This window comes from Esox lucius, chromosome 14 (assembly GCF_011004845.1).
Source record: "Esox lucius isolate fEsoLuc1 chromosome 14, fEsoLuc1.pri, whole genome shotgun sequence".
Classification (NCBI taxonomy): domain Eukaryota; kingdom Metazoa; phylum Chordata; class Actinopteri; order Esociformes; family Esocidae; genus Esox; species Esox lucius.
Window position 1 is genome coordinate 35,752,899 of NC_047582.1, and position 21,455 is coordinate 35,774,353.

Sequence of the window (21,455 nt, forward strand, 5' to 3'; positions counted from 1 at the left end):
ATGAAAGCAGCTTCTGGAAGAGTGAATGATTGATGAGAACTTTCTGTCCAGGAAACACAGTGTCATCGTAGCTATCTGATTCTGTACAAGGATAAGCTGGGGTGATGAATGGGGCCCGACGAACTCTGGTAAAACCAGTGTACTACATAGAGACCAGGAGACAAAACCAGGGATTCCCAACAGTGTTTAAAAGGATGAAGATCTTTTCTCCTCTCTTTCACTTTCCTCCGTGAGGATCCCCAGGTTTGCTGTGCCACGAGGTGAAATGGAGCTGTTTAATTACAGTTCACTGACTTTCAACGGTCAGATCACCATTCTTGATGAAAGGCAACTGTCATCAAGAATACATTTCAAGTGAGGTAATGTTTCTAACAGAAGGAAATTAAAGTGACAATGTTATCGAGAACATAATAAATTACTGAATAATCTTGCCACTCTAAATGCATAAGCTAGTTCCATGTTTTTTTTTCCATACAGTCTGATCAACGGCCCAGAACAGCACATATCTCCGTCCGCCCCAACTCCTTTGTATCAAACCCTGATCAAGACAACTGAGGAAACTGGTGCTTTATTGTCCATCTCAATGATCTCTGCGGACCTCATGGTTAGGGGCTGAATGACATCATTATTCACCCTGTTCACAGTCTAATCCATTGAGAGGGAAGAATACTGACTGCCTGCAATCCATCAATGTTCTGTTTATTTCCTCTAAAAATAGTATTTTGTCTTGGGGATTTTCTATCACACTGCAGCCCACATCAATGTAAAAGTAAATGTTTCTTAAGTTTGACTTTTCTCATTGCTGCCGGGCAGTTATTCTCTGGGGGGAACTGTCTGTACACCCTATCATGATACATCATCTGAGGGTTGCCTTTGGGTCTGTCAGTCTGATTGACTGAGTGCTGGACTGTGGCTCTTCAGCATAGATATTGACCATGCGTTATAAAGCCACTGGTTACACTGGTTACATGCCAGCATGTATAACAGCAGACCACATACATCATCGCGCAGCTATAAACGATCAACTGTGCGCTTATATTTTGTATTAACTGGCTGCAGATAGAAATGCCCTGTTACGTTCTTGACTGAATCCAATCCACTGGGATTGTCCCCGCTCCATATTTTACCAAGTACGCTACCGTCAGAGAAAGGAGGGGGTCGGCGGGCGAGCTCGTGGATTGGCCGCGCGGTTCTTGTCAGAACCGGAGGAGGTTGGGAAGAAAAGGACTGTTGTGTGTATCGAGGCAGTCTAGAAAGTGGAACACAAAATCACTGCCGCTGAAATGACTGATCTGGGGGATCATACGTCGGCTGTTTAGTGAGGATGTACGCTTACCACCTTACAATGGCTGAACATTGATTGCGGAGCTTGAGAAGTGGACAATCCGTGTCGATTTCTCCTGCCTCACTGGGTGCCGCATTTCTTGTTGCTTTGGTTTGTTGCTGGCAGCTGCTGGCTTCACACAATAATACAAACACACACAGCTGCTATTGAAAGAGCGGTCTGTCTACACTGATTCCAAAGACTTCTACAGAAGGAATTTGTTGATCGCTGCGTAACTGTTCGGAATCTTTTTTTAGGTAAAACTCGTCGGCTGTCCAAAAAGCAGGGCCCGACCGTCTTGGGATGGGACTGGTGCTAGATGTTCGTTAGCATGTGCTAACGGTATCAAAGCCGTGTCTATGAAGAAGTGGATTCAGCACCACTACTGCAGATTACCTTGAGATACTGTCTAAGTACAACAAACTGTATTTAACAAATAGCCTTTTTAATCATCCACCTTTTGCGCAAGGTAGAAGATATAAATATCATGTAGGATATTTTTTGCGCTTTTTGTGGCAAACCTATTGAATTTGGGGCTGCATTGAGGACCATCACCATATTTGTCGAGTGGTTATTCGGTCTTGGGCGCTGAAGGTTTGCTGTCTTGGGATAAGAGGATCAACGATTCCAGGTGAGTCAACTTAATACCAGGAAACTGATTTACCAAATTACGCATTTTAGATTACATTCTGTAAGGCTGCTGAACTCGACTAACACTTATCTACCTTTGATTTACTTCCGCAAGCCAAACGCTTTCATGTTTTTAGTCTCTAATTAGATAAATGAACCCATTTGGACATTTTATGTATCGCCTAACCAGAACAACTCTCCAGAGCTCATTTAAGTGAAGGTCTGGAATGGCGTCTTACTTTTTTCATTATCAACGACTAACCTACGCCACCACCACACACTTTATTCAATACCCCTTATCACTCAGGTTGACGATGCTGTGTAACGTTTAGGAAGTTCGTGTTTTGTTACCTTCGACTTTTTTTGTAATTACAAAAATTACAAAAAATACTAAATGTCGAATCCACCTGCTGCATAGGCCTACGTAACGAACTTTGAAATAACTTTATTTAATGTGAGCGCGAAGTGTTGGTCGGCGGCAGTTTGGGAGCTGTTCATCTTGTGGGTTCTGAACCCTGGCGACATTTCTTATTTTTTTTACATCTCTGGTTAAACTGAGTCTGGTTAAAACAAATACAAAAGGAAATTCTACTTCACTTAAGCTAACTTATATGCCTGTAGTGTTAACCAATCTTTACGTTTGTACGTAAGGGCTAATGAAGGTTAAAATCAGTTAGAACTGGAGTATCAGTTGATTGGGAACCGAGATTCCCGTTCCTGAAGGATTTTCTGATACAGCACCATGGGACACGGGTTGGATAGATCCTGTGCCGCATGTATGTGGTTACTAACCAGATCATAATTCACATAGATCGTGCGCTTATGAAAGACAGCTGCCTAATTCATTAGACTACTTTCAAATGATTGATATCAGTTGTATGCGTGTCTGTGGGAGATGCTACCTGTGACCTGTGTGTGAAAAGCTGTATTTACACTTTCAACTGATTTTATGGCCCATCATATTTGATACCACCCCTCGCTGTACTCTCAGTATGGGATTGTGAGTGTTGGGTTAACCAAGCCGGTATTGCTCCCTGCTCCATTGATTTCTCTATTAAAGCTGCTCTCTATGATGCAGCCAGGCTCCGCAGTCAGCGATCATCACAATGTGATCAGGGTAAATGTTATTGGAGTGGTTGGCTAACGGACACTGATTGGACATGACTGTAAACTGAAGTAACTCATTGTAGAAATTCAGTAGTGGCTACACACACATCTCCTGTTCGAACCAGTAAAATTGTAACTCGTAGGTTAGTAAGATTACTTAACACTTAATCGTGTTTTATACATTTTACAAATATTAGTACATTTAGTAAAATTGAGTAACTTTTGTTGTTTTCCAAGTAATAATTTTTTTAACAAATTTGAGGTTTTACACGTTTTTTTTTTATTGGCAATTTAACATTTATTAACGTAATTAAAATAAAATTGTTCTCATTTGATTCTATTATTCTTCATGCTTTAAAATAATAAACATTTCGTCAAACAAATTAATATTAGAATAAGACAGACTGGTTTTATCTGTAAAGTACAGCTCCATTTGGATCCCCTCTTGGCAGTAAAATGTTTTGCAAAACCTTTTCTTCCCCCAATGAGATTATTTTATACTTATCAGTAAAACTTCCAACAATAACCGATCAGACATTTTCTCCCCTTCTGTTCTGGCTTTCATACTGTGCCATTCTGTGTCCAAAAATGAATAAATCTCGGTCTACTTAACCAGTGTTTTGGAATAATATATTATTGAATATAATTATCACAATTAACTGGTTGGAATCTAGTGGGTGGGGCTTTTCCCCATAGGACCCAATACGTTGTTACATACAGGATTTCTTTGTAGGTATATAGGTAGCCTTTGTCTTGTGATTTAGATGATATTAATGCATAGTGACCAGCACTGTGTCAGGCTGTTTCTTTATCAGTATTATGTTGTGTAAGATACATTTTCTCTGAGTGCATTTTGTTCTTTAGCCAGATTAATCATGATTTGCCGCTAACACAATCTATTTTAACCTTGACTTATAAAACCCCCACAAACTAGCTCTTTCAGACAGTGAGATACACAACTATTGCGTAATGGTTGAGGAAGCAGTGTGATAAGAAGTGGAACAGCTTGTCCAGACGTACCTCGGAAGAAATATGTTTGGATCTTCGACTGCCCCTCACCTGCTGTGGTGCCATAATGAGAGAACGGATTGGCTAAAACAGATTGGTAAAAATTACAAATAAGAAAATGTGGAAGTGGCGTCTTTCCCTATGCAGAGTGAGATTCACATAGCAGTGAGTGATGGGGGGAGGGGCTTTTTTAGTGACAGGGGGTGGAGCTTTTTTAGTGACAGGGGGTGGGGCTTGGTGTGGGGAGCTGCATTCAGGAGAGAGAGATGACTCAATCAGTAGACTGACTCACTATGAAAGCAGACATTACCGCAGTTCAAACCCTAACTGGTTTGTGCATCAACACTATTTTATACTAAAATATCAAATGTTGCCCAGTCCTAAGGCTCTGCAGTCTCCCCTGTCCGGCGGTCTGTCTCCCCTGTCCGGCGGTCTGTCTCCCCTGTCCGGCGGTCTGTCTCCCCTGTCCGGCGGTCTGTCTCCCCTGTCCGGCGGTCTGTCACCCCTGTCCGACGGTTTGTCTCCCCTGTCCGGCGGTCTGTCCGGCGGTCTGTCCCCCCTCTCCGGCGGTCTGTCTGGCGGTCTGTCCGGCGGTCTGTCCCCCCTGTCTGGCGGTCTGTCCTGCAGTTTGTCTCCCCTGTCCGGCGGTCTGTCCCCCCTGTCCAGCGGTCTGTCTGGCGGTCTGTGCGGCGGTCTGTCCCCCCTGTCCGGCGGTCTGTCCTGCAGTTTGTCTCCCCTGTCCGGCGGTCTGTCCCCCCTGTCCGGCGGTCTGTCCTGCAGTTTGCTCCCCTGTCCGGCGGTCTGTCCCCTTGTCCGGCGGTCTGTGTCCCCTGTCCAGAAGGCTCACTCTTCTGGCTGTAGACCATTTTTGGACCAGATTAAATGTTGGTCTAATGAATGTACCCCCTGTGGCCAATATTAATAGGGAACATAGTTGAACACTGGAGGTGGTATTGTTCAACATAAACTCTGTTTGACTAAATGGTTTTCAGCCTGTCGTCGGTTGTTCTGGTGACGGGGGCTGCGTGTGCCAGAGATTACTGGAACACAGAAGACTGAACTGGAGGCATTATCATCGTAATTGAATATCGTTTTTATCATGATGCTAAGGCCATTCTGTGGGGTGATTGAATTTTCTGCCTGTCCCCAGATGACTGATATGAATCTGGTGGCATCTGCAGCAAGCCAGCAAGGGAGATAAACCACAGACCAAACAGCATATCATCCAGGCTATCTAGACATATTGCCTTTATGTGTCCTGTGTTAATGCTGTGCAGTGGTTGAGACATGAGCCCTCCAGGGACATTAACAACTTTGATTGCGGATGCAGATAGTTGGAATTAATAGCAGCGTACAGTGGCTTGATTATCAAACTGCCCCAGGGATCATGTCCCATCTGCAGCCATGTCCAGAGGGTGACTCTAAAATAGGTTGCATTTCCAAACTGCCTGATTTTGCAATGAGAGTCCCATGTCCATGGTTTTAGGAGTTCAAAGTGCCCGGACGGTTTAGCTTTCAACTCCGTGATTAGTAGCGAGCTGGACACAGTCAAGAAAAAGTATAAATGTAAATACAAAATAATGTATACATTGGTTTGATTTAGTAAGGAGTATTTAGTTAGAAAAATAGAAATACATTTTTTTTATAAGGGGTTATTACTATGTTGTTACTAAGTTGGGAATACGTTTTGTAGGGGATTTGTGGTTTTACATGATTTAACTGCATTTGCTAACATGGCCCTGAATTCTAAACATTCTGTATGTCTTTTCCTATGAAAACCAGTTTTATTGGATTTTCTGGTCCACACACTTTTCATAAGCTCTCAACACACAATGAGCAGTTCTGGCTTTTCACATGGCTTACTGACTTACACATGTGCACTCTAAACACACAGGTGTCAACACAATCATGCCCCCATACATTAGGTTCCCAGTGAGTTAAACTATCTACACACACACACACACACACACACACACACACACTCTCTCTCACACAGACACACACACAAACACACACACACTGAGCTGAAATGAGTCCTCCTTATGATGACATGCAGGTCTCTGTGTTGTCAAGTATGCTTTGTGTTTCCTATCATTTCATGGATTTTTGTTCCAAACCCGAACAGTAAAAACCTACATTTACACACACACACACACACACACACACACACACACACACACGTTCTGTCAAAAGCACCCCCTTTAATAGAAACATAGTAAATAGCAGGTTTCTCATATGGTGCACTTCTGTACCAAACCCCACATTTAGAGGTCTGTCGTTATCATGTGTGTGGGCCCTATATCCCTGTTCTATATCCCTGTTCTATATCCCTGTTCTATATCCCTGTTCTCTGGCCGAATCAGAAACAACCCCTCAATCATTAGACACAAGTCCTGATTCGTCACCTCCCACTACAGTGACCTCAAAATACTAGGGCTTGTTCTGACCAATTGACATCCATCCTCTTGGCCACCAAACGATGCACTCTGATTGGTTAAAAACGAGAGACATTCCTTCAGCTGCTTGAAAAGGCATCGCTAAATGTCACTGTCTCATCAGACACAAAGCCGTCAGGGTAGATTAATACAATTCATCTCTCTAAATATGTCACAAGATAAACGGGGAGACACGCAACACAGAATATGAGCCTGTAATATTCAACCCATTTCGATAAAATGCATAATTTCAGCGGAAATGAGTTCTGGGGGAAGGTGATGACAAAGCATTGTCTGTATTTAGAATCCTAACGATGAGCCACAAAGAGAGAAAAGGAAGAACCTGTGAGACATAAAAAACAAACACACACTAAACTCATGAGGCACACACACACACACACACACAGGGCCTCTGCATGTCTCTAATCATCTCGACTTGGCCTGCGTCTCCTCATGAACGGACAGGGGAATTAGCAAGCCAAATGCAGAAAATAAACAAATGTGCTCATTCTGAATTTGGGACGCAGGGCAGGGAAGAGTGCAGAGAAGAAGAGTAAAGAAGGAGATCTGCAATGCGGTCAGTTGAAGCTGCAGCAATGATAGAGGCAGAAAGGTTGATCTTTGGAAGGTTGGAGTTTATATTCTGGTCAGGGGATGGATTGGCCCTTGTTTCCAAACACACAGCACTTGTAAAGAACATTTCAATTGGTCAACTATAGAAACGTAATTGGTCAACCACAGTAAAGTCATGGGTCAGCTACCGTAAAGTAATTGGTCAAATATAGTGTCATGGGTCAGCTACAGATCCTCCACTGTTAAACAATGGGTTGCTTTAAGTAGCAGTGTTATGTTGTTACCTACTGTAATGTTGCCCATTTGTGTTCTAATAAAGAAGGGACAAAGAGCAGCTTTGTCTGAACACTGATCCAGATCAGATCAGCTTGGCCCAGTGTCTCTGCCATTTGGGCTATCAGATAGAAATAGAATGAACATAACACAGGTCTCCATCCACTGGGCTTAAAACTGGGCTTGAACGACACCAAAGTTGATCATTCAAGTTAATATGAGAAGTCATCCCCAAAAAGCCTGCATGAGGCTGTCTCCACAAATTTTAGTCTGTTCTGATTCTCATAGAGGAGAAACAAATGTGATGTTGCCCTCGACCCTCACTTTTACTTCCTTGTAAGGATGGCTGGGTACTTACCAAGCACAGTGCACCAAGACCACTGCTTTTGCCCTGCTGGCTTCAGCTCCAAATCACATACTTGAGTATGCAAGTATGGGATTGGAGATTCAGACAAGGAAATATCAGAAAGCCAGTTCCAGTTCCAACTTGACTTTGTTCAATTGTTTACTTGAATATCGTGAAATATCTGTCTGTGAAATCTGAGTCTGTGAATAAGCTGAGTGAGTGATGAGCACTTTCATTTGCGCTTTTGAAATTCATCATAGGACTGCTCTGGTAATACATTGATTTCAAGTGTGTTGTTTTGGCTGTAATTTGTACAGTGGGCTTACTATTCTTTTCCCATTCTGCACCATCTCTGTCCAACATTAATAAGGAGCTACTGTCCTAAATAAACTAGTTCAAACATGTTTACTTATTCATTATCCTTCATTGATCTGACTTGTCTGCGCACAAATGCTCATTGCTAATGAAAAAAACTACTTTTATGTTTAATATTTAAAAGTTGTTTTTGTTTGATGTTAGTCTCCTGAGTCTTGTGTGTGTGTGTGTGTGCTGTATGTACAGTGTGTATGAGAGAGAGTTTGACTGGTTGACAGGCAGAAGGTCTGTTTCAATAACTCATGGACTAGAATGATTGACTGGCCTTTTAAACAGACTGAAACACCATACAGACATGCGCGCACACACACACACACACCCACACACACACACACACACACACACACACTCTTACCCCAACCACACCCACACAACACACACACACACACACACACACACACACACTCTTACCCCCAACCTCACCCACACACACACACACACTCTTACCCCCCAAACAACACACCACACCAACACCACACACAACAACTTACCCCCAACACACCACACACACACACACACACACACTCAAACACACACCACCACACACACCCACACACACACCACACACACACACACACTCTTACCCCCAACCACACCCACACACACACACACACACACTTACCCCCAACCACACCCACACACACACACGCACTTACCCCCAACCACACACACCCTCAACCACACACTCACACACACACACACACACACACACACACACACTTACCCCCAACCACACACACACACACACACACACTTACCCCAACCACACAGACACACACACACTTACCCCCAACCACACACACACACACACACACACACACCCTCAACCACCCACACACACACTTACCCCAACCACACACTCACACACACGCACACACACACGCACACACTCAACAACACACACACTTACCCCCAACCACACACACACCCACTCAACTAGACACACGCACACACTTACCCCCAACCACACGCGCGTGCACACACACACACACCCTCAACCACACAAGCACGCGCAAACACACACACCCTCAACCACACACACGAACACACACAAACACACACACCCACTCACATACTCACACGCACACTCAACCACACGCACACTCAACCACACACACACACACTCAACCACACACACACTCAACCCCACACACACACACACACACATGATCATGATAGTATTGGAACATTGATCAGCTCCTTATCAAGTCCTTCATGAGCTTCATCAGTTATGTTAGGGCAGGGGGAGATCTAAAACATGCAGGGCAGGGGGAGATCTAAAACATGCAGGGCAGGGGGAGATCTAAAACATGCAGGGCAGGGGAGATCTAAAACATGCAGGGCAGGGGGAGATCTAAAACATGCAGGGCAGGGGGAGATCTAAAACATGCAGGGCAGGGGGGAGATCTAACACATGCAGGGCAGGGGGAGATCTAACACATGCAGGGCAGGGGGAGATCTAAAACATGCAGGGCAGGGGGTTGAGAAACAGGGTTGAGAAACACTGCCCTAAGGGAAAGCTTTTTTGGGTTCCAGCTATATAAAGTTTTTATGAATCCTGGTTGACCCTTTTGTTTCCATCTATAACCAAAAAAGGGTTCCTTCGCAGGAACTGCTGAAGCATGCTTTTGGCAAAAATTCAGGGAAACTCATAAAATATGTAAGATAAAAACTGTAAGAAGTAAGACATGAATCAAGGGGCATTCAGTCATAGCTTTGTATATTTTATTTTGGTTTCCTAGCCTTAGGCTAACTAGCTAGCTGCTTCTGATGGCTACAACTTCTGTTTGTGCTACAAAGAAACACCTGGAGTTTGTTTTAATGTAAATATCAATGCGCAAATTAGGTAGTAATAAAACAGTTTTGAGATCCTCTAGCAGGGTTCCTGCTTAACATGCGTGGTGGGAAATGATGTCCGTTTTCTAAGAAGCAGAGGAGAACATTGCGAAGCTGCTGTGCTTCCCTGCTGTGTTCGCTAATGCGATTTATAGCCCTTAGCTGAAACTAAGAGTCAAAAATAAAACAAAAAAATAAAAAAATCAATGAAAAATGAAATGCAAAATGATTCAGTTTTGATGGGAGCCACACTGATCTGTGTCCTGAATGGAAGCCTTTTTCCCTGTGGGTCCAGGCCAATCAGACTGCTCTACATAGGATCTCCATTTCCCTGTGGGTCCAGGCCAATCAGACTGCTCTACATAGGATCTCCATTTCCCTGTGGGTCCAGGCCAATCAGACTGCTCTACATAGGATCTCCATTTCCCTGTGGGTCCAGGCCAATCAGGCTGCTCTACATAGGAACTCCATTTCCCTGTTGCTCCAGACCAATCAGACTGCTCTACATAGGAACTCCATTTCCCTGTTGCTCCAGACCAATCAGACTGTTCTACATAGGAACTCCATTTCCCTGTTGCTCCAGACCAATCAGACTGCTCTACATAGGAACTCCATTTCCCTGTTGCTCCAGACCAATCAGACTGCTCTACATAGGGAGGAGGCTGGAGCCATGTTTTAGTATTGGAACAAATGGATTAAGTTAGAATTCCCATGGACTAGTTCGAGCACTGAAGGTGGTGGGATTACGGCTGTGTGTTCTGTGAAGAATTGTATATGTGTGTGTGTGTGTGTGTGTGTGTGTGTTTGTGCTGAGGAAGACGTCTGAGAGGATATATGCATGTTATTGTTTATTACATGTTGTGTGTGTGTGTGTGTGTGTGTGGCATGTATATTGGGGTGTGTGTGTGTGTGTGTGGCATGTATGTTGGTGTGTGTGTGTGTGTGTGTGTGTGTGTGCATGGCTTGAGCGCAGGCGAGACTACGGCTTTTGGAAGTTCAGTTAAGTGGAGATTATCTCTACAGATTCAAGACTTAACTAGCCACCACCAGGTTGTATAAATGCAGCGATAACATGCAAAACACACCCACCCAGTGTCAGGTTGCATGCATGCAGCTGTAACATGCAAAACACACCCACCCAGTGTCAGGTTGCATGCATGCAGCTGTAACATGCAAAACACACCCACCCAGTGTCAGGTTGCATGCATGCAGCTGTAACATGCAAAACACACCCAGCCAGTGTCAGTATGGTGTGCCTGTAGGGTGAACTCATTCTCATTAAACATCCCCTCTATGCTGTGATTACCCAGACAGAATGGACACTAATGATTATTAAGAAACACCTTTGATCTACAAAACGTGTATGCATGCATATTATTCCTACTAAATGGCTGATGAAGTACAGTATGCATGGATGAGGATCTCCGGAATGAATAATAGCATACAAATAAACGCCTGTAGAAGAAAATACAATGTGTGTTATAGCAGGGCGTGAAAGAAAATAAATGTATGTTACAGACTGATTTAATAAAATAACATCCGATAAATCCATGCCAATGTACAGCCCCTTTTCCAAAAAGTTGTGGCGTTGCATAAATTTAAATAAAAACAGAATGCAATAATGTGGAAATCGTTTAATCCCTTTATTTAATTGAAAATGGTACAAAGACAGCATGTCAAATGTTTAACTAGAGACATTTAATTGTTTTTGGACAGGGGGTATGTTTGCCCATTTTGAATTTGATGCCAGCAACACCTTTAAAATAGTTGGGACAGGGACATGTTTATTACTGTGTTACATATCCTCTTCTTTTAACAACACTGCAAGTGTTTGGGAGCTGAGGAGACCAATTGTTGTAGTTTTGAAAGTGAAATCTATTCCCATTCTTGCTTGATATATGATTTCAGCTGCTCAACTGTTCAGGGTCTCCTTTGTTGTATTTTCCGTTTCATAATGCACCAAATGTTTTCAATGGGTGACAGGTCTGGACTGCAGGCAGACCAGTTTAGCTCCTGGACACTCTTACAGAGCCATGCTGTTGTAATACATACAGAATGTGGTTTGACATTGTCATGCTGAAATAAGCAAGGCCTTCCCTGAAAAATACATTGTCTGGATGGCAGCATATGTTGCTTCAAAACCTGTATATATTGTTCAGCATTAATGGTGCCTTCACAGATGTGCAAGTCACCCATGCCATGTTGCACTAATGCACCCCCATACCATCACAGATTCTGGCTTTTGCACTATGTGCTGATAAGCCGGATGGTCCTTCTCCTTTAGTCTGGAGGACGTGGTGTCCATGATTTCTAAAAATAATTTCATGTTTTTTATATTTTACCAATGCATTCTTTCAAAGTAGTGAACCCCACCCAATCTTTACTTCTGAAAGACTCCTCCTCTCAAGGATGGTCTTTTATTACTCAATCATGTTACTGACCTGTTGCCAATTAATCTAATTAGTTGTGAGATGTTCCACCAGATTTGTTTTTGTATTACACAACTTTTCCAGTCTTTTGTTGCCCCTGTCACAATAATTTTTAAAGGTTTTGCTGGCATCAAATTAAAAGTGAAAAAAAAAATGTTCAAGGAAATATATACTTGTTTCAACAAATGATATGTTGTCTTTGTACTATTTCTCTATTGAAAATAGGGTATAAATGATTCCCATGTCTTTGCATCGTGTTTTTATTTCAATTTTAAACAGCGTCACAAAGTTTTTGGAAACTGGGTTATATATCACTCCATTGTACAAAGTCATTACAACAAGTTAATTTGTTTTAACTACCACTTGTTTCATTAACAATTACAGGAAAAAAATTCTGTCCAGGGCTGTTCCCCTGTTAAGGTCACATCCAGGAATGGTTAGTTTAACAATAAGGAAAACGAATAATGCACAATATGCAATCTTTCATATGGCCAATGTACCACAGCCAAGAGCTGTTCTTAGACACGACACATCACAGAGAGCCTGGATACAGCACTTAGCCGTTCGAATCACCCGGTTTATAACAAGCAATGTCATAAGGGTTCAGCTGGGCCTGCTCAGGGCTTGATGGGCTGTACATTGTGATATCAGCAACATTTCCATGTGTTTTGCCTTAACCTCGGCACAGAGACGAGAGAATAGCACAACAACGAGACAGATTCCGGTTGATTAGGTTGAAGTGGTTTGGGACCAGGGTTAGAGATAACCAGTTAGCCCATAAAACCACAGAGAACAAGGGGGGTTGGGTGAGAAGAGCAGTGGTGTTGGAGATGATTGTTTCAGTAGGCTCATGTTTTTCCTTCCTTCCAGCTCTGAGTTATGTGTGATTAATTGGTCTGTCCCAACGATTAAAGGTTCCAGTCCCCAGGGACTGTAGGGATGAGGTAGTCCTTAATCTGAAGGATGCTGGGTAAATATATGCTAGGCTTGTGTGCTGCTGAGTAAGCATTATGTTATATCACAGGGACTCACAGGGGCTAGGTAATACTCCGAGACATGAAGGTAATACTCCAAGATGTCATGTTAATACACAGAGGCGTCGAGGTAATACACAGAGGCGTCGAGGTAATACACAGAGGCGTCGAGGTAATACACCGAGGCGTCGAGGTAATACACCGAGGCGTCGAGGTAATACACCGAGGCGTCGAGGTAATACACCGAGGCGTCGAGGTAATACACCGAGGCGTCGAGGTAATACACCGAGGCGTCGAGGTAATACACCGAGGCGTCGAGGTAATACACAGAGGCGTCGAGGTAATACAGAGATGTTGACGGTAGATGTTGACGGTAGATGTTGACGGTAGATGTTGACGGTAGATGTTGACGACTTGTCCATTAACCAAGGCTAACTAAGGAGAATGTACAATCTTTTAGACTAGTTCATTACCCAGAGACTAAAGAGATTGGGTACTTATGAACACTTGTTAATTCATGTTCAGCTTTGGTAACATAATGTTGAGTAGTGTTTAGCTTTGGTAACATAATGTTGAGTAGTGTTTAGCTTTGGTAACATAATGTTGAGTAGTGTTTAGCTTTGGTAACATAATGTTGAGTAGTGTTTAGCTTTGGTAACATAATGTTGAGAACTGTTTAGCTTTGGTAACATAATGTTGAGTAGTGTTTAGCTTTGGTAACAATGTTGAGTAGTGTTTAGCTTTGGTAACATAATGTTGAGTAGTGTTTAGCTTTGGTAACATAATGTTGAGAACTGTTTAGCTTTGGTAACATAATGTTGAGTAGTGTTTAGCTTTGGTAACATAATGTTGAGAACTGTTTAGCTTTGGTAACAATGTTGAGTAGTGTTTAGCTTTGGTAACATAATGTTGAGTAGTGTTCCAGTTAGATACGGGAATGAGGACAGAATAAACAGTCTCTCTGCGATCAATATGTTTTCTGAAGCAGTCCCAGTTTACTCCCCCAGAACATCTCTGTAGTCTTATCAGCATAATTGCCTACTGTTTTAACCTGTGGCAACACTTGATTATAAGGTAGAGAGTGAAACGCTCTTCTCTGCCTACTTGGAGAGATACTGGGGTGGGCTTTTCATCATGGTCTTTCTCTCCCAAGGAAGTAATAAGCATTTAACATTTATTGTTATGTGTGGAATGCTGTGGCAATGTGCAAATAGTTAAAGTGTGACTGGGATAAATATCGCTTATGTTTACAGTGTTTATTGTGCTCCACTGGTTGCCCCTTTCTCAAGTCTATGGCTCACAAGTTTCTTTGCTGTTATTGCTTAAGACATATGGTGTGTTATCTGTGAGACATGCCTCCCTAATGAAGGGATTAAAATCACATTATTGCATAACATTGTTTTAGTTATAAGGTCCAACCAAACTTTTCCTCATGCTTCCAATACGCCATGGTCATACATCTGGCAGGACGTTAGGAAGGGCTGCTTCATTTCGGTCATTCATCTGGCAGGACGTTAGGAAGGGCTGCTTCATTTCGGTCATTCATCTGGCAGGACGTTAGGAAGGGCTGCTTCATTTCGGTCATTCATCTGGCAGGACGTTAGGAAGGGCTGCTTCATTTCGGTCATTCATCTGGCAGGACGTTAGGAAGGGCTGCTTCATTTCGGTCATTCATCTGGCAGGACGTTAGGAAGGGCTGCTTCATTTCGGTCATTCATCTGGCAGGACGTTAGGAAGGGCTGCTTCATTTCGGTCATTCATCTGGCAGGACGTTAGGAAGGGCTGCTTCATTTCGGTCATTCATCTGGCAGGACGTTAGGAAGGGCTGCTTCATTTTGGTCATTCATCTGGCAGGACGTTAGGAAGGGCTGCTTCATTTCGGTCATTCATCTGGCAGGACGTTAGGAAGGGCTGCTTCATTTCGGTCATTCATCTGGCAGGACTTTAGGAAGGGCTGCTTCATTTCGGTCATTCATCTGGCAGGACATTAGGAAGGGCTGTTTCATTTCGGTCATTCATCTGGCAGGACGTTAGGAAGGGCTGCTTCATTTCGGTCATTCATCTGGCAGGACGTTAGGAAGGGCTGCTTCATTTCGGTCATTCATCTGGCAGGACGTTAGGAAGGGCTGCTTCATTTCGGTCATTCATCTGGCAGGACGTTAGGAAGGGCTGCTTCATTTCGGTCATTCATCTGGCAGGACGTTAGGAAGGGCTGCTTCATTTCGGTCATTCATCTGGCAGGACGTTAGGAAGGGCTGCTTCATTTTGGTCATTCATCTGGCAGGACGTTAGGAAGGGCTGCTTCATTTCGGTCATTCATCTGGCAGGACGTTAGGAAGGGCTGCTTCATTTCGGTCATTCATCTGGCAGGACTTTAGGAAGGGCTGCTTCATTTCGGTCATTCATCTGGCAGGACGTTAGGAAGGGCTGTTTCATTTCGGTCATTCATCTGGCAGGACGTTAGGAAGGGCTGCTTCATTTCGGTCATTCATCTGGCAGGACGTTAGGAAGGGCTGCTTCATTTCGGTCATTCATCTGGCAGGACGTTAGGAAGGGCTGCTTCATTTCGGTCATTCATCTGGCAGGACGTTAGGAAGGGCTGCTTCATTTCGGTCATTCATCTGGCAGGACGTTAGGAAGGGCTGCTTCATTTCGGTCATTCATCTGGCAGGACGTTAGGAAGGGCTGCTTCATTTCGGTCATTCATCTGGCAGGACGTTAGGAAGGGCTGCTTCATTTTGGTCATTCATCTGGCAGGACGTTAGGAAGGGCTGCTTCATTTCGGTCATTCATCTGGCAGGACGTTAGGAAGGGCTGCTTCATTTCGGTCATTCATCTGGCAGGACTTTAGGAAGGGCTGCTTCATTTCGGTCATTCATCTGGCAGGACATTAGGAAGGGCTGTTTCATTTCGGTCATTCATCTGGCAGGACGTTAGGAAGGGCTGCTTCATTTCGGTCATTCATCTGGCAGGACGTTAGGAAGGGCTGCTTCATTTCCATCTCATTTTGTGGGCAGGTTTCACCTAGGCCGGCTTGGCTCATGTTCGATGACAGCCTGTGTTTGCTTCTCTCGATAGCAAGGCTACGCTTGCGGTGTCAAAGTTGTTCTTAATTTCGGCTCGGCCACTATGATCGGCTGATCTGCGACTGTGTGTACTCTCTGTTCAGGGCAAGGTAGCGCTGTAATAATAAGTTTTGTGATAATCGAATCAACCAAATCGTATTATTGTATCTAGTGTGTCAAGTCTGGTGGTCCTCATTTCTTCCTCGTGACTTGATTGGTGTGGCTGTGCCACTGTGGTGGACAACTTTCCATCAGGTGGGGGTGAAATGAACAACTAGTCCTCTGGATTTGAATGGTTAGTAGGTTTAGTTCTAATTCAGCTCTTTATGCCCTATTCAGGGTTTTCCATTGTACCTGCATATTCGCCCCCCCCCTCCCTCCCTCCCCCCTTCCTCCCTCCCATCATCCTGCCTTGATTTCTCCCCCTTTCTCTCTCTCCTGTTTCCAGACCCATTGTCTGATTGTCCCGACTGTGCTCAGAATGTTTCCTCTGCATTGCCCCCCATCTCTCCCCCTTCGCTCTCTCCTGTACGTCCATATGGTGGTCATGGTGGGGGAGGAGGGCAGGCCACATCTTTCATGTTCCCACTTCAAAGCGTAGTTAAAATCCAAGCCGCTGCTCAAAGTGAATGATGGCTCAGAATCAAACAGGAAGTGACAAGACTAATGCAGCATTTCAGCATTTTCAAGACACAGCAGGGCTTTTCCTTCTCCTTGCACCCAGGCCAGTTTTCTACACAGGGTTCTGGGATAAAACTGGTCATGCTTTTTCCCCCACTTTGGTTTCAGAAATGGATTCACAAAGCACATTATGGAGTCTAAGCCCAGTGTCCGTATTCATATTTATTGAATCTGAAGTCTGACGGGGACATTTAGAGTCAGACTCTTGGGAGGAATATCTGTTGGTTTTACTAACGCCTGAATGAGGTCCTGTGTCACTCCAACCTTCAAAATCTGGTCTTCCAGTGTTTGATCAGTTGTTTGTTCATTTCTCTTTCTGAGTTTGGTGGTTAGTCTTTCATTGTTCCATCTTTTATTTTCTAACATAGTTTGATTGTTGTAACAGAACTTGCTGGTTCTTTCCTTCCTTTGTTGGCTAGCCATTTTTCGCATGTAAGGTCACTTTCTCCCTTGACGTGAGACGCTTTAGAAGTAGCTGGACATTTTGGAACAAAGTTCACCATCCATCAGTTGTTTAATTAATCAGACAGATTATATCTGGTTGCCTCTTCGTGGTGTGACAGGCGCAGGAAGCACTGCAGAATAGTGACACTGTGATTAACTGGATTGGACAACCAGACTGAGGGGCAGGGGCATTTGTGCCAAATGCTATATACCGAAAATCTAGAAATCACCATATCTGACCAATATTTGGAATCTATTATTATGAATATAGGCTGATGTGTTAGAATTAGGGTGTGTTGGAAATATAAAAATATTTGAACATAAATGATATTCCACCCAAAAGCATCTCAGAAATGGGTTTAAGCCACAAATACATATATATATCCTAACCAGTCCCTGACTGTATCCCATCTTGGTGCTGTCCTAACCAGTCCCTGACTGTATCCCATCTTGGTGCTGTCCTAACCAGTCCCTGACTGTATCCCATCTTGGTGCTGTCCTAACCAGTCCCTGACTGTATCCCATCTTGGTGCTGTCCTAACCAGTCCCTGACTGTATCCCATCTTGGTGCTGTCCTAACCAGTCCCTGACTGTATTCCATCTTGGTGCCCCTACCCTGCACTACCCTGCAGATCTACTACATGTATGCAGAGCAGTGGGGTTCATCGTGCGGTGTTCATCGTGCGGTGTTCATCGTGCGGTGTTCATCGTGCCGTGTTCATCGTGCCGTGTTCATCGTGCCGTGTTCATCGTGCCGTGTTCATCGTGCCGTGTTCATCTTGCGGTCTGGAGGGCTACTGCATGACTGCCAACAAATAACAACCCCCCCCTCCAAAAAAAGTGTTCATTGTTAGTAAATTTTACGTGCATTTTACTATGTTATTAGACATTTATCCCTCCCTTTTAAATACAGAATTGACTACATACTCTATGTTAAAAATAAATGATACTGCGCAGAAATGGAGGTTGTCAAGCAGTAGAGGGGGTGAATAATTTAGACAGTAGTTTTGTTATACAGTAGTTTTATTCTAAATGCACTAAAGCAGTCATGTCCTTATTCCAGCTTGAAACAGTTTCTTTTCATCTCTCTTTCGTGCGCTTTTTTGCTTTTATTATCTGGTCATATTTCAGTTTCTGGTCATATTTGAGGAATTATAGCAGTTTGAGGGCATATTTCAGTTCAGTTTGAGTCATATTTCAGTTTGAGGAATTACTAAAGTTTTAGGACAATATTCCATTTCTCCAGTGGTCCAGTAATGTGCTCCTAATGATCGATGTACTGCAGAAAGAAAGGAAGTCTTCTGAGAACCACAGTAGTCGACAGGCAGGTAGACAGACAGGCAGACTGGTAGACAGACGGGCTGACAGACAGGCAGACGGGCTGACAGACAGGCAGACGGGCTGACAGACAGGCAGACGGGCTGACAGACAGGCAGACGGGCTGACAGACAGGCAGACGGGCTGACAGACAGGCAGACGGGCTGACAGACAGGCAGACAGAGAAGCATGAGCAATGCAGAGGGAAAAACAGACAGAGAGACTGAAGGACCGACAGGCAGGTAGGAAGACAGACTAAATGGACTGACCTACAGAAAGAGAGACCGACGGAAAGACAAGCAGAGAAACAGTTAATAACTTTTCAGGCTGAGCTCCAACCTGAGACTGTCTGGTCCACTCTGTTCTGCAGACAATGCAACTATTGAGAAGACATCCATTCCATCCATCTCTCTCTGTGTCGTGCTTTCCGTTCTGATTCATTTACAGGATGTGTTCCAATGTCACGCCATTCCCTTTAATAGAACACTACGTTTGACTAGATAAGTCAAAGCGCCCATGGACCCTGATAAAAAGGAGTGCGCTATAGACAGAATAGGGTGCCATTTCAGACCCATCCATGATTAATTTACGGCCTTCTCATTCTGCTCTCCCCCCGCTTTCAGATTTATAGTTTTGTTGTTCTGAGTTAATTCATTATAGCCTCCGTTTATGTTACGTTTCAATCCCCCTCCGATGGCCACCGGGTCCATCTATTCCATAAAGAGCCATTAAGAGGTGAAAGGGTAATTTCCTTTGCTTCATCAGGTCCATAAATAACACATAATCATTATGGAAGAGGCCTCTGGGGGATTCATCACACCTCCACTGGACCCAGTGGGTCCCAAAGGGCAATGTATTTCTCTGTAGTGCACTCTGGTTTTAACTGGGGAACAGGGTGGCGTTGAGCCCCGGCCATGTCAACCTGTAAGGCAGTATTTCCTATCCTTCAGTCTAAGTTAATGTTCTTCTTGTTTTGTCTGAAGGGATTGGAAAGGATGAAAATATACAGTAATGAAGAGATTAGGCCTGCACAGAACGTCTTGATGGGATGAGATGCATCTACAGTAGAACACCATGATAAAGGATTAGGGATGAGATCCACATAGAACACTCTGTTAAGAGTTCATTGTTTGGGATGAGGTCCACGTAGACCGCCCAGCTAGCAGTTAATGGTTTAGGATGAGGTCCACATAGAGTAACACAATTAATGATTAGGGATGAGGTCCACATAGAACACCCATATAACAGTTAATGGATTGGGATGAGGTCATCTTAGAACACTTTGATCACGATTTTGAACACAACAGATTTTTGCGTAGTTGGTTGCCTGAGCTGATTCTCTCAGAAAGGAGTTAAAGTTCCTGTCATCCGGGCCTCTTCCATCTTTGCGAAACCATCAGAGGTTTAGTGATAAGGTCTATAGCTTGTCTGGATAGCTGAGCCCCTGACAAAGCACAGGTATAGAGGTGACTGAGAAGGAGAGTCCTGTCGCCTAGATCTCTTTAATGCCACCGACCTGTCAGGTCTCTGTCAGCCCGCTAGCGCTTGGGAGTGCAAAGAGAACCACATTACCCAGAATGCCCTGGGGACAAACTGATGGCCAGGGAAAGCCACAGACCCAGAAAAGCTAGCTGTGAGTGGGGACCCTTCCCAGTCTCTGTCCCTATAGTTTTATCTCTGAGATCTGTGTCAGCAGAGAAGGCCGGGGAACCAGAAACTTCTCAGAGTGCCCTTGAGACAACTATCTAGAGACATCTTGCTAGGGACATCCAGCCAGCTAGCGACAGCCAGCTAGAGACAGCCAGCTAGCGACAGCCAGCTAGCGACAGCCAGCTAGAGACAGCCAGCTAGAGACAGCCAGCTAGCGACAGCCAGCTAGCGACAGCCAGCTGGAGACTGCCAGGTGGAGACAATGAACCAGCTATCTCTCTCCCTCTCCACCTCCTTCTCCACCTCCTTCTCCATCACCTCTGTCTCCACTTCAATCTCCACCTCCCCATCCCCTCTCTGCATATCCCTTTTCTCTGTTGCGTCTTCCAGCCAACAGACCATGACTCGCGCAATTATCACTCATCACCTGAAGTGTCAACACTCTGCAGTTTACTGGTGGCTTTGGATATGAAATCCCATTTTCCATTAACTTAGCGTCGAGCAGGGATGGAGAACTCACCGCAGGTATCTGTTCCAATGACTATTAAACCTGAATGAAGCTAGAATGAGAGTGGAATATGGATATAGGAATAATGACATCAGTTTTTTCTACAACACCACAGGGCGGGGGCAGGGCAGATTCTGCATGATATCAACGTTTCACTCATGTGTTTAATAAAATTATCGTGTTAGAATGGAGCAACCCAGGGTTGAAATTCTATTTGAAATCTTCCAAATACTTTGAGCTTTTCTGCTGGGAATGCCAGCCGGGCGGAGTTGCACGTTATTCCATTGGTCCTCTGTGCCAGGCAAGCTCAATCAAATGCAGATTAAAGGATTTTGAATGTTTTGAAATTGTATTTAAACCTCAGCACTGGTTATGATGCCCGCTGCTATGCTACCATTGTCAGCCATTGCTGTGCTTGGCTTCGAACAAGGCTGTTAGTGTGTGAACTGGTGGAGGCCAGACAGGGCCAGCAGGCATGGA

The 21,455-nt window shown here is 44.1% G+C and overlaps 1 protein-coding gene across 2 annotated transcripts in view; it reads left to right on the forward strand.

Annotated features, from left to right (window-relative positions):
* Positions 1-1,191: 1,191 nt before the first annotated feature.
* The window catches only part of large1 (LARGE xylosyl- and glucuronyltransferase 1), a 98,276-nt gene continuing 78,012 nt past the window's right edge, over positions 1,192-21,455 (forward strand). For both annotated transcript variants that reach the window (XM_010902599.4, XM_034296929.1), the window contains exon 1: positions 1,192-1,955. The gene's annotated coding sequence lies outside the window, so the exon portion shown is untranslated. The remainder of the gene's footprint in view (positions 1,956-21,455) is intronic.